Source organism: Scyliorhinus canicula, chromosome 6 (assembly GCF_902713615.1).
Source record: "Scyliorhinus canicula chromosome 6, sScyCan1.1, whole genome shotgun sequence".
Classification (NCBI taxonomy): Eukaryota; Metazoa; Chordata; class Chondrichthyes; order Carcharhiniformes; family Scyliorhinidae; genus Scyliorhinus; species Scyliorhinus canicula.
This window is the reverse complement of record NC_052151.1, coordinates 127804968-127817162: the sequence shown is the minus strand read 5'-3', so window position 1 is coordinate 127817162 and position 12195 is coordinate 127804968. Positions and strand designations below refer to the sequence as shown.

General features: G+C 45.9%; 1 protein-coding gene across 13 annotated transcripts in view; it reads left to right on the top strand.

Moving 5' to 3' along the window:
* otofa (otoferlin a) overlaps window positions 1-12195 on the top strand; it is a 500940-nt gene that overhangs the window by 306547 nt on the left and 182198 nt on the right. The gene's annotated exons all lie outside the window — the stretch shown is intronic.

The window sequence follows — 12195 nt, the reverse complement described above, 5'->3', positions numbered from 1 at the left end:
AGCGACTTCCTAATTTGGATCATGCAGGTCATTTAACAAATTTACATGTTATTCTGCAAGTGTTGAATTGAAAGCTGGGCCTTAGACTTGTGTTATTTTGAAGGATCAGGCATCCAGCGTGCAGAAAAAAGTGATTTTTGAGAATTCTTGCTATTGCGAAGTGTCTGAAAGGACACGCTATATCTCTGCTCATATAATGGTGAGTTGTTGGGTTTAGTCAGCCTCAGACACCAACGACATATATGGTTTGTCCACCCAAAGGCTTAAAACAGGCATGGGGGCTGCAATTGCAGTTCCTCTGTGTCTGGAGAGGCAATGGAGAACTTTCACCTCCATAGGGTCAGAAGATGCAGGCATTTATTTCTGCCTTGTTCTGCTTCAGCTCCCTTTTATTATGGACACCTTGTTCTGCAAGACAGAGGGTCAAATGAAAGTGATTCTCTTGCACTCTTTTGGGTGATGTGCCTGCTATAGTTAAATAGTTGAAACTATGTGGAGGCAGCTAGAGGTGGGTGTGAGATTGGCATCTTTGTTTGTTGTGTGAGAGTGAAATGCAGTATCAGAATGTTAGACCTGAGTCCTGAGTGTCAGGGAATGGTACTAGGTGAGTTATGGGGTGCAGTGCATTGAGTGGCGCGAGAGATTGATGGTGTGGTGGGTAGGAGAAGCCATAGGAACTAATGCATGTTCACTGACCTTGATCACTCGCATGAGGTTATAGGTCTCTTTTTTGGGTCCTCAGATCCAGACGCCAGGAATTAACCTTCAGGTCTCAATCCATCTGAATATGGTCCTTGAGGGCCTGAATTAATGACACAGGTGAATTTTTAATCCTGGGCAGAATTTTGTGCTGACAGGGAGTCTCTCCACCTTAGTAGAAATTCTGGAATTCCTGCCCCAAAGCCGACCTCTGCCAGTTTTTCAGGGGGAGGAATGGTTCTAATGTACACATCCGGGTTTCACAGAGGCAACTGCATATGTTAAAGTACAGCTGCCTCAATCAGATCTAATTTTGGTTAGTGGAATACCAGAGTTCTTTGGAGAGTTAAGGTACCCTTTTGGAGAGTGTTGTTGAAAACTCACCACTATTCTTAGAAGTCCCCCTATCCCAAAAAGGGCCAACATTCTAAATGGTGAACAGGGATTCTCACTCCCTGACTCCGATGCAGGCTTCAGTGGGTGCTATTCAGGTCAAACAATGTTTTCAAGTTGTCCCCCGGTATAACCCATACCTTCACAGAATAATTTTACCTACTTACCCCTTAGTAGCAGTGATATCCTGGGTCCTGCGTTGCTAAGCAAGTAAAGTAGGCTAATAACCACTGTTTCAGGTTAAAACTTTTAAGTTATTTTATTATATATTTTTTCTTTTAAACGATGTAATCACTGTCTTTACAGAAAAGTAAAAAGATCTTGCTTCTGGATCCTCCTGCTTGGTTGAAGGGACCTTCAGGCCCAACTTGACAATCAATCTTCTTTTTAAAATCTGGTCTTCTTTAGATGTATTCGCTGGTTAGCTCGGTTGCTATGTCCTGTCTTTCCCATGTACCGAGCTGTGAGAGCTGGCTCTGCTGGCTGACCCCTTTCTTCGGGTTTATATATTTTTCTAACAGTTATTAAGTTTTTATGACTTTATTGTAAAGTAACTTTTATTTCACTTGGATTGTAGATTGGATTGTAGATTGGATTTCACGCCTATATATTTGCCCCCCTAGTCATTCTTTTCTATCTGCTAATTTAACTTCAATGAAGGTGTGAATCATTGCTTTTAGCGTAATGCTGAAAGTCCACTTGGTTATAACTTGAAAAATTTACATTTGTCACCTAGCTCAACTAAAACCCTCATCCATGCTTTTCTAGATGCTTACTAAGATAGTTAATTTCAATGAAGGTGTGAACCATTGTTTTTAGCTTCATACAAAAATCCTGTGTGTTTGCTAAGCCTGTTTGACCAAGGCTATCTGCATTTTATAATTCTGCTCTTTGCAGCTGTTGTTAACCCTTCATGGGATCTTTCCCTGTATCCTCTCATGTTTCTCTCAGATCAGATATTGCCAGACTTCCATGGTTCAAATGACACATCTTTCCATATTTTAACTTACAAGAGGTACGGTATCCTTTTGGATATGGTACAGGGACTCCTTTGTGAGGCGTAAAGTGCCCTTTGGGAGTGGTAAAGTGCTGTTTCGGATTGTTGAAGGTAGGCATGAATATGTGTAAAGAATGCATCAACTTATTGGAACTGACAAGAGAACTCTCAGAAGAACTATCAAGATGTCAATGCCTTAACATTGTCTGCCCTATAGAAATTTTAAAAAGCTGTCTGCAGTATTAAAAAAATCATTGCCTGCTATTTCACAACCTGTCATTATCATAATGGGATGTCTGTCAGTTAACAGTTGGATTGTAAACGCTTTGAAATGGGATTATTAATACACAAATGCTTGTTTTCATAAGGGTTTGAAGGAAGTTAAATGTAGTGAATGGGCTTTTGTCAATGAGTATGCTTTTTTTGAAATAGTCAATTCATCAGTAGGCGCTTACGAACTTCATTCAATCTCAACATCAGTCCTGAATTCTGCCCATGATGGATACAAACTGAGTTGTCATGGTAAGGGCAAAGGATGATGGGCATGGGTTAACATGAGATGGCATTAAGTTGACTGGAAGGCTGTTTATTGTTTTATACATCATTATACATATTTGACAATGTGCCGGACCACTGAGGGTCTTTCACCCAGCCCACCTCCACAACTAGCGGCCTGTATACTCATTCTAGGGAGAACCACCATGACTCCCATTTTTACCGGCACTCCACCCCATGGGAAGTGAAAGGCGGAACATCTGTGGCACATTTTCCTAGGCTGGGTTTGTGGAATCAGGAATTGTCCCAACTCACGCTCCTGGCCTGGGCGTAAACATTCAGGTTGTAGTGGTCTCTATGTGCATGTACATAAAGGGTTAATGTGTAATCAGTAGCACCAGATGATCAGTAGAGGGCCGGATCAACAGGGGTATAACAGCAACCGCATTGTGTTTCTCTCTCTCTTTCGGGCGTACTGCGACCAGGACAGGAGTATAAGATTAGCTCAGATGGTTAGTGTAGTTAAGCATAGTTACTGTAGTTAGATCTTGACCTTATCACTAGTATCAATGTTAAAGTAAAAAACTCACGCAATTATGGTTATAGTTACTCAATAAACCTTTTGTTACTACTGGACAAGTTCGAGTCTTCTTCATTGAGATTCAGAAAACCTCATCAGCAACCAAGGTTTGAGTAACACATACTACACTCAGTATATCAAAACACACAGAGGTGAAATAAAAGATGAAACAGGAGTGTAATAAAAGACAGGCCACTTTGTCATACCGTGAACTTCTCACCTTGGCCAGACCTCCTAGTGGGCAAATATGGAAGTGATGACGTTGTCAGTGTGTGGCGGGTCTGAAGTACACGTTGGGTGACCTGCTGTGCCAGCCTGGACTCCATGACCGGTTCTTCCTGGCCATACTCCTCATTAGATGAGGCCTGGTGTTCCTCCTCCTCCTCCAGCATGTTCCCTCCACTGCTGTGCGATGTTGTGCAGGATGCAGCAGGCCAGCACAAAGTTCGAAATGCTGGGGCTATATTGGAAAGCCCCAGTGAAGCAGTCCAGGTATCGGAAGCCCACCTTGAGAACACCAATGCACCCGCAATGCTGTTCCTGGTTGCTGCATGGGTGTCATTATAACAGTTTTCCACGTTGGTCTGGGGTCTCCAGACAGGCATCATTGCCAAGAACTCACCGGGTAACGCTTGTCACCCAAGAACCAACCCTGACCCGAGGGAGCCGGGAAGCTGCATGCGCGCAGCTTGGGTATAGGGCGTAGACGTGCATGATGTGCAGCTGGTAATCACATCAACTGTACATTCAGGGAGTGGAAGCCCTTCCTATTGATGAAGGCCACCCCCCGATGAGCTGGTGCTTGAAGGGGGACATGTGTGCCAGCGATCACCCCCGGAAGCTGGGACATACCAGCAATGGCAACAGATCCTGCTGCCCGGGCATCCTGATGTGCCTGGACCAGATTGGAGTTTTTACAGTCTGCTGCCTGGGTGCAGAGGCCATCCTTCACAGCATGGGTGCACTGTGTGCGGATGTCTGAGAGATCCCAGACAGGTCCCCGCTTGGCCTCTGAAAAGACCCAGAGGCATAAAAGTTCAGGGCAGGGTGGCAAGTGATACAATGCATAGCACTTGTGCCTCACGGCGCCGAGGACCCGGGTTTGATGCTGGCCCCGGGTCACTGTCCGTGTGGAATTTGCATATTCTCCCTGTGTCTGCGTGGATCTTACCCCCATGACCCAAAGATGTGCAGAGTAGGTGGATTGGCCACGCTAAATTGCCCCTGAATTGGAAGAATTTAAAAAGAAGTTCAGGGCGATCGTCACCTTGACAACGACTGGGCGCGGGTATCCTTCTCCAAACCCCCAGGGTGCCAGGTGCAACATCATCTGGCACCAGGTTAGCTGAAGTCTTTGGCAGGACAGGTGGCCTGGCATCCCCTTGAAGGACAGTGTCTGACGGTATACACGTGGCCTGATGCCGCACCTTCTTCGCGTCTCATCCTCGGCCTGTTGAATGGCCAGTGTTGGGGCCTCACTGGCTGGCCCCTGCTCTTCTGGGTCAGGCTACTCTTGTGCAGGGTCCTCCCTGAGCAGGCCTTTTCCCTCTAGCCTCTGTGCGTCCACAAAGGCAACTGCGGCTGGGTAGATAGTGAGCATTACTGGCTGGACTCTGAAATTCATTCTCTGCAGGGGGAGAAAAGAGAAGACATGTTAGCATGATGAACATTCCCTTACCCATCCAGATCCAACAGGCTACATGGTGACCCTGAGTTGTACTTCAGCTTCAACCTCCACATGTCCTCCCCAAACCCGCACCCACCCCTCAACTGTTCCCGCAATATGTTTCCTTCCACACTGTACTCCTGTCCCCATCAGTGAGTGGCACTGGGGAAGCCTTTATCCTCACCACCCGTCCCTATTGCCAGGGGTACCGGTGGCTGTTGCAACCCATGTCAGCGATAGCCTCGGTGGCTTCTTTCCTGTTTCCGCGGTGGGCCATACTGTGGGTGGGCCGTGTGTTACCTGCCAGCAGGGTGGTACCTGGTTGTGTGGTGGAGAGGGTTGCCGTGTGCCACCAATCACTTCCATGCTTACAGGTTTGTGTGTGGGCTGGTCCTACAGATGGGGGTGAGACAGGGAAGTGTACATCTGCTGGGAGCTTGGCTGCAGTGTGATGTGGGTCCTGGGTGTGACACACAGGTTGTGACAACTTGTCCGGGTGCAGAATGGATGGAAGCAGGGGCTTAGTGGGGAGGCATGGCTTGGAAACAGCTGGTGATCCTGCGGAATGGGCTAGCTGATAGTGTCACAGGTGAGGCCTCTGCCCTGAGAAGGGCAGTGTGCTAGGGAGGGTGCCAAATGCCATCTTTGTTTGGGGTGAGCTCTGCTATTCCCCTGCTTCCCCTGCAGTGGGGCTATGCTTCAGATGACTGCACTTGACTGCCAACACCTGGTGTGCCAATGATTTAGCTTTGCCACACCAATCCCATTGATGGGTCAGACGGGGTCTGAGGGTTTCCAGAGGGTGAGCTCTCAAATAACCAGAGGCTCTGTGAACTTTTACAGGTCAAAGTGAGCAGTCAGCAGAATGAGAAGGCAGGGACCTGTAACCTGTAGCAAATGGGTGCATTTAAAACAAGTACTGAGCCAGGCCACCCCAATCCGGGGGGGGGGGACACCCAAATCCACAGAGCTGTCGCCAAGTCGCTCCCCGCCAATCCATCCAGCCCTGGCAGCCACCCCCCAGCAAGCGGTACCATTTTGAACAATTTTTCAAACTTTACTTACCTTCTCTCTCGGTCTCCATGTGTAAATACCTGGAGTAAATCACGCCCGGGTAACTTCCACCTGATAGTGGTGGAGTATCGGGGAGGCCTGGAGCGTAGTGGGTCAAGCATACTAATCACATTTAAATGCAATCAAATACTGGTTTTGCATATTGTTGTAATGGTCCTTCCTGTTGATTCCCTTACTTCCCCTTTATTTATTTTTGCCGTTATCATTTTGATCCCTGGATACGTAAAGGACATGTATCTTTAAGTTAAACATACATTTATGCTTAGTAATTAGTAATTCAAAAAGTTGCAACAAATATGGTGCTGTTCTTCAAACAGGAGAACTCAGCCTGTTCGGCACCCAGGATATGGGGTGGCACTCAGTACGATTGATTAGCTGATGGCCAATAGATTGAGCAAAAGGTCATATTCTGCCCGGTAACAGCTGCTGATTGGATCCTGCTCAAGAGGAATGATTTTCGGAGACTAAGCATTTCAGTTTGAATCCTGAACACTCGGGGGAAGGACCCTCTTCCCTCTCTCTCTCCAAAAGTGCTGTGAGTTGCTGTAGCTCTGAAACTGCAGATACCTCAGTGGATCTACAGTGAAACCATTACAGGCTGCAAACAGAGACCTGAGGCGAAATTCTCCGCCCCCGCCGTGGCCGGAATTCTCCGCCACCTGGGAATTGGCGGGGGCGGGAATCATGCCCCACCGATCAGCGTGCCCTCCGCGCCGATCAGCGAGCCCCCTGCGGCGATTCTCCGGCCCGCGATGGGCCCAAAACCCGCCGCTGAGAGGCCTCTCCCGCCGCCGTGGTTTCAACCACCTCTGGTGGCGGCGGGATCGGCGTCGCGAGTGGGCCCCTGGGGTCCTGGGTGGCGCGGGCGATCGGACCCTGGGGTGTGCCCCCACGGTGGCCAGGCCCGCGATCGGGGCCCACCTATCGGCGGGCGGGCCAGTGCCGTGGGGGGCACTCTTTTTCTTCCGCCGCCGCAACGGCCAACCACCATGGCGGAGGCAGAAGAGAACCCCCTACCGCGCATGCGTCAGCGGCAGCTGACGCACCGGCGCATGCGCGAACCGGTGAAGGCCTTTCGCCAGCCCCGATGCCGGGGGGCGGGCGTCAAAGGCCGTTGGCGCCGGTTTTGGCGGCAGTCGGCGTGGCGCCAACACTCCGGCGCGGGCCTAGCCCCCAAAGGTGCGGAATTCTCCGAGGCCCGACGCCAGAGTGGTTGGCGCCACTCCGCTACGCCGGGACCCCCTGCCCCGCCGGGTAGGGGAGAATCCCGGCCCTGGATCTGAAAGCTTACCTTAAAGGAAGGTCTGCTTAAAGACAACCATCTATAAAGAAAGACTCTTTTTCCTTTTACATGTTGTTTCCACCCCTCTCCTCCCCTCTGTGTTTGTCTGTCATGTGTGTAGAGGGTGGGAAGCATATTAAAGCGGGGGATTAGGAATTAGCTAATAGTTAACCTGTCGTATTTGCTACAAATTTCATTATAGTTCTTGTTATAAATAAAAGGTAATTGTGTTTAAATTTACAAACCTGGTGACTGTAATTATTGGGCAGCCAAGGGCCAAAAGTCTCTAAGAATTATTAGCTAATTCAACTGCATTGCGACTACGGATCAAGGATAGGCTGGAATTGGCCGCGCACTAGCCCAGTGGCTGCTGCCGACACTGCCGTGGGCCTTGATTGTTGCCGGACGTCTGATACTCTGCTTGATCGCAGTTGGCGTTTGCACCATCGTGAGTTGGAGAATTTCTCCCTCTGTCCCTGTGAATGCAACCAATTTAAGCTGGGATCTGCCTACCCATCCAATGATAAAATCTATGCGCATATTAACGACTAGGTTTCTGTCATTCAGCAGCACTAAAGAAAATCAATCCAGCTAATGGGGCATAACTTCCTTTGCCTGAAGCAATGCTGTGATTCTCTTATAGTCCCTGCTGTCACAACACTGCTGTCATGGACAGGAAAAGTCCTTATGCTGATTGGATTGTGAGGAATAAATTTTGCGTCCTCAGGACCTGACTTCCAAGCTTAGGTAAAGAGATATCAATGCATCTACAGAAACTTTCGTTTTCCTTCCCTTGCCCTCTGAAACCTGCCTATCTATGTTAGATTTTTGAAGTTGTTGAGATAACTACAAAGTGAAAGTATTTTCCCTTCTGTTACCTATATCCTATTTATCTAACATTGGATACCACGGGGTAGAAATTGGTTTAGGCTCAATTTGAGGTTTGAAATAGTTGAACAAGCTATAAACTGGAGGTCTGAGGCTCATGCAAAAGCTGACCTCTGGCACAAGCAACATATTTTCAGTCGGCTGTATCTTGACGCGGTTCACCAGTTTGACCCATCAGCCGAAAGTTGTGGCTTGGCAAGTGGGGAAGAAGAATTGGAGTGAGGTTGGAACAGGACACCGGAGAAAAGTGGCTGGGATAACATATTCATGAGACTTCCCACCTGTTTTGGGCAGCCACTTGGACACCTAGGCCGGGATTCTCTCACAATTGGCGGAATGGCCCGACACCGGCGCCAAGAGCGGCGCGAACCACTCCAGCGTCGGGCTGCCCACAAGTTACGGAATACTCCACACTTCCGGGGACTAGGCTGGCGCTGGCGGGCGCCGCGCCAACCAGCCCCGAAGGGCCGAAGTGGGCCGGCACGAGTTGGCGCATGCGAAGAATCGCCGCCGTGTTTCCTGCGCATGCGCAGGGGGTTTCTTCTTCGCGCCGGCCATGGCGGAGCCTTACAGAGGCCAGCACAGAGGGAAAGAGTGCCCCCATGGCACAGGCCCGCCTGCAGATCGGTGGGCCCCGATCGTGGGCCAGGCCACCATGGGGGCCAGAACCCCCCCCCCCCCGAGGACTCCGCTAGCTGCCCTCCAAGTCAGGTCCCGGCAGGATGAACCATGTCCATTTCACGCCGGTGGCTCTAGCCGAAAACGGGTGGCCGCTCCCATCAGGGCCTGGAGAATTGCCGGGGGGGGGGGCCGCTGCCAACAGCCCCCGACTGGCGCGGCGTGATCCCCGCCCCCACCTGAAAACCAGCGCCTGAGAATTCGGCAGCAGGCATCGGAGCGGTGGGGCTGGATTCATGCCACACCCCCCCCCCCCCCATGCCGATTCTCCGACCCGGAGGGGCTTTGGAGAAATCCGCCCCTAAATTTTGCCCCACTCAATATAGTTTTGGATATATTTCAGGTGCACTGGGTGCATATAAAACAGCCATCGAAATAAAAACATTTTTGCACCTGTTTTGTCAGTAAATGGATGATGTTGTGTCCAATTTTGAGCCCTATCAAACTTCTCAATAAAGACTTATGCAGGAACATTTCCTGATCCCCAAATGTAATCAAAGAAAACATCTGAATATTTGTCGATCTTCATCTCTCAGCTATCCAATTCTGGCCAGCAGCTCGTCTCAGGTAATAATCCTCCCCAAACTCTAGATGGCAAAGACCTGTTATACTCTATAGAATATTTAATCGTAACACCGATACTAACATCATACATCTTGATTATTTTGTAAAATAAGTTAATGAATGTAGAGAGGGAGGTGGTGGTGTAGTGAGAGGGGACTGGTTTTGTTCATGTCCATTGTGAGCAATTGAGATTATGGAGTTTTTTTTCCCTCTCCATGCATATTAGAGATCACGATTAAATTTGTAATGCTCAATCAAGACCAGTGCAGCTTTTGCAGCACTGGTTTAGAGGTGAAATGTGGGCCTCGGTCAGCATGTAGAACTGCAACCCCATGCATTCTCCACTGAACCAGTAAACCCAGCCGAAATATCACAAGACCTGCAGGTCAGCCTATTGATGGCTTCAGCAATTTGTTCAGTTCAAGATTATTCTCCACAGATACCAGTTGGTTCTTAAAAGGAGAGTCCATAGGTGACCAAGTGGGAAATGCTATCCAATAGTAATCCATATGAACATTCCCCATCAAATTAATTAAAAATATAAAACAATAATTAACATATTCTTTTTAGTAGTTACAAAATTCAATGAGCGTCACATAGCACATTGAACACAGGGAAATCTATATCTAACTCCCTTTAATTATTTACAATCAGCCATCAATTAAGAATGCAGCCGGGATTCAATAAATAATTGATTTTTAAAAACTACAAATTCAGTGTCATCTAAAACAGCATTTCAGGAACGATTATCTTAAAGTGGATGATAAGCAATTCAACTGAGGAAATAGGGGTAAATACGGACAGTGGGCAGGTTGAGGCAAGGAATTATTTGGCAGGCACTTTTAATATCGAACCATGTTATAATATTAAATGCAAAAAGTTTAATGTTTGATAATGAATAGTAAGCAGAAATGGTAGGATTTAATCATATTCTGAAGTGATGCAGAGGAAAGTGACTTTGGAAATGTTTAATTTTATTTCATGGATGATTATGGCTGTAAGATTGTATGAGTCACTGCTGCCTTTGAAATGGAGGATGGTGCCAGTGTGAGTAAGTGATCTAAGCATTCTTTTCAGAGTCTCAGGTTCTCTCCATCTCATGCAACATTCATCAGGTGTCCTCTCACAGCAGCACAGTCCCCTGCCTCTGTCCCAATTAAAGGTTTTTAAAAATATATTTTCCATTTGTTGCTTTTTCTTTCTCTTGGAGTTTCATCAATATCACCACCAAGATGGGTTTGAGTATTAGTAAGACGGGCAATACATTCTGAAGAATTTCTTTATTTTTGCTTTTTCCACTGGAAATTTTGACGGGTGCAAGAAATTCAAACTGAAGAAGCAACGTTTTTATACGGTATGTAACATTCATGCATTTTGGAAAGTAGATGCCAGAATCTAAAATCATCTAACTGCGTTCTATCCACAAAGTATGTTTTAAAATTAGGATTAGGCTATTTAACTTTTTTTAGGTCGTAGTAGCATTTAATACTTGAGATGATGAATCCAACAAAACAGTGCACATGTAGTGTTTGCTCAACAAAACACAGGAATTAAGAATGTTTTTGCTGTGTACGTGTCTTTCTGACAATGAGAAAGTCTGTGTGTTTCCAAAATTGAAAAGGTCACCCTGTTGAGTCAATGCTCCTGAGATGTGCATTGTTGAATATTTTTGTATTTGCTTTTCAACAATAAACTACAATTTGCATTTGAGACAAACTGTTTTGATCTAATATTGCTGTAAGAAAAAGATGAGACCTCATTGATGAACCAAGTTCATACAATGATAATAAACGTGCCATCAGGTCCACTGAGGATTAAGCTGGATTTGCCAAAGAACTTAATGGAAGGACTCGAACAAATCGATATCATGAGGAATTTGTTTTACTTTTGTTCTAATGTGATCTGGCATCAAGGGATTTGATGTTGTTAAGCATTGTTTTAAGTGAATAGCTCTTAATTAAGATAATCTATGTGTTCATTCATTGTGAGACTCATTTGATATATTCAGACACTACAATGGCCTCAAATGAAAATTATGAGTGATTTTGATGACTTTACATTCGCACAAAAAAATGCTCGGTAAATTAAACAAAGACAGTATTAGTTACTTAACGGTGATAAACCTAATGAATAAAGGGTGACTAATGTCATCAAGAGAAAAAAGTTAATATTTTAGCTGCAAAAAATGTCCAAGATTTGTAACACGGAAGACTGGCTCCTTCACAATAATTGTTTAAAAGCTGCTAGTACTATAGTTTGACAATTGTCGTTCAAATATTGCTTTGCAGAAAGCATTTTCTATTATCTGGGATAATAGAAACTTTCTATTTATTTGTTGCACTTATTGTGGGAGGAATTTGTTTTGTTTCAAAGTAAAGAAACCCAAAATATAGATGATTAAGGAAAAAAATTTATTATAAGAAGCCAGCACCAGCTTATTTAAAGTACGATTTAGCAGCCTTCATGATGCTGAGATATGTATCCTCGGGTTCCTAACGCGACTGGTTTTCTAACCGACAATTCGTTTGTGATTAATTTTAGCTCCCCTGTTTTATTGCTGCCATTTAATACTTCAGAATACTGTTTCATATGATTTTGATACATACTGCACTTCATAGACAAGTTTAAGAGATACTTTTTCAACAAAACAAATAGTTGAAATTGAGATAGTGACAGAAATTAGATTTTGAAAAGCTTTTGTGTTACTGCCGTACTGTGCATCATTTGAGTTGGCTTACATGGTAGCTTCCTTACATATCATGAACAAAAATATTAAGAATTTTTACATTTTTATTCAGAATAAATTATATGTGATTCTAAAAACCTAATGACAATTTACTAAAGGTAAGTTAGGAACATTTGAAATGAGTTACGGATGG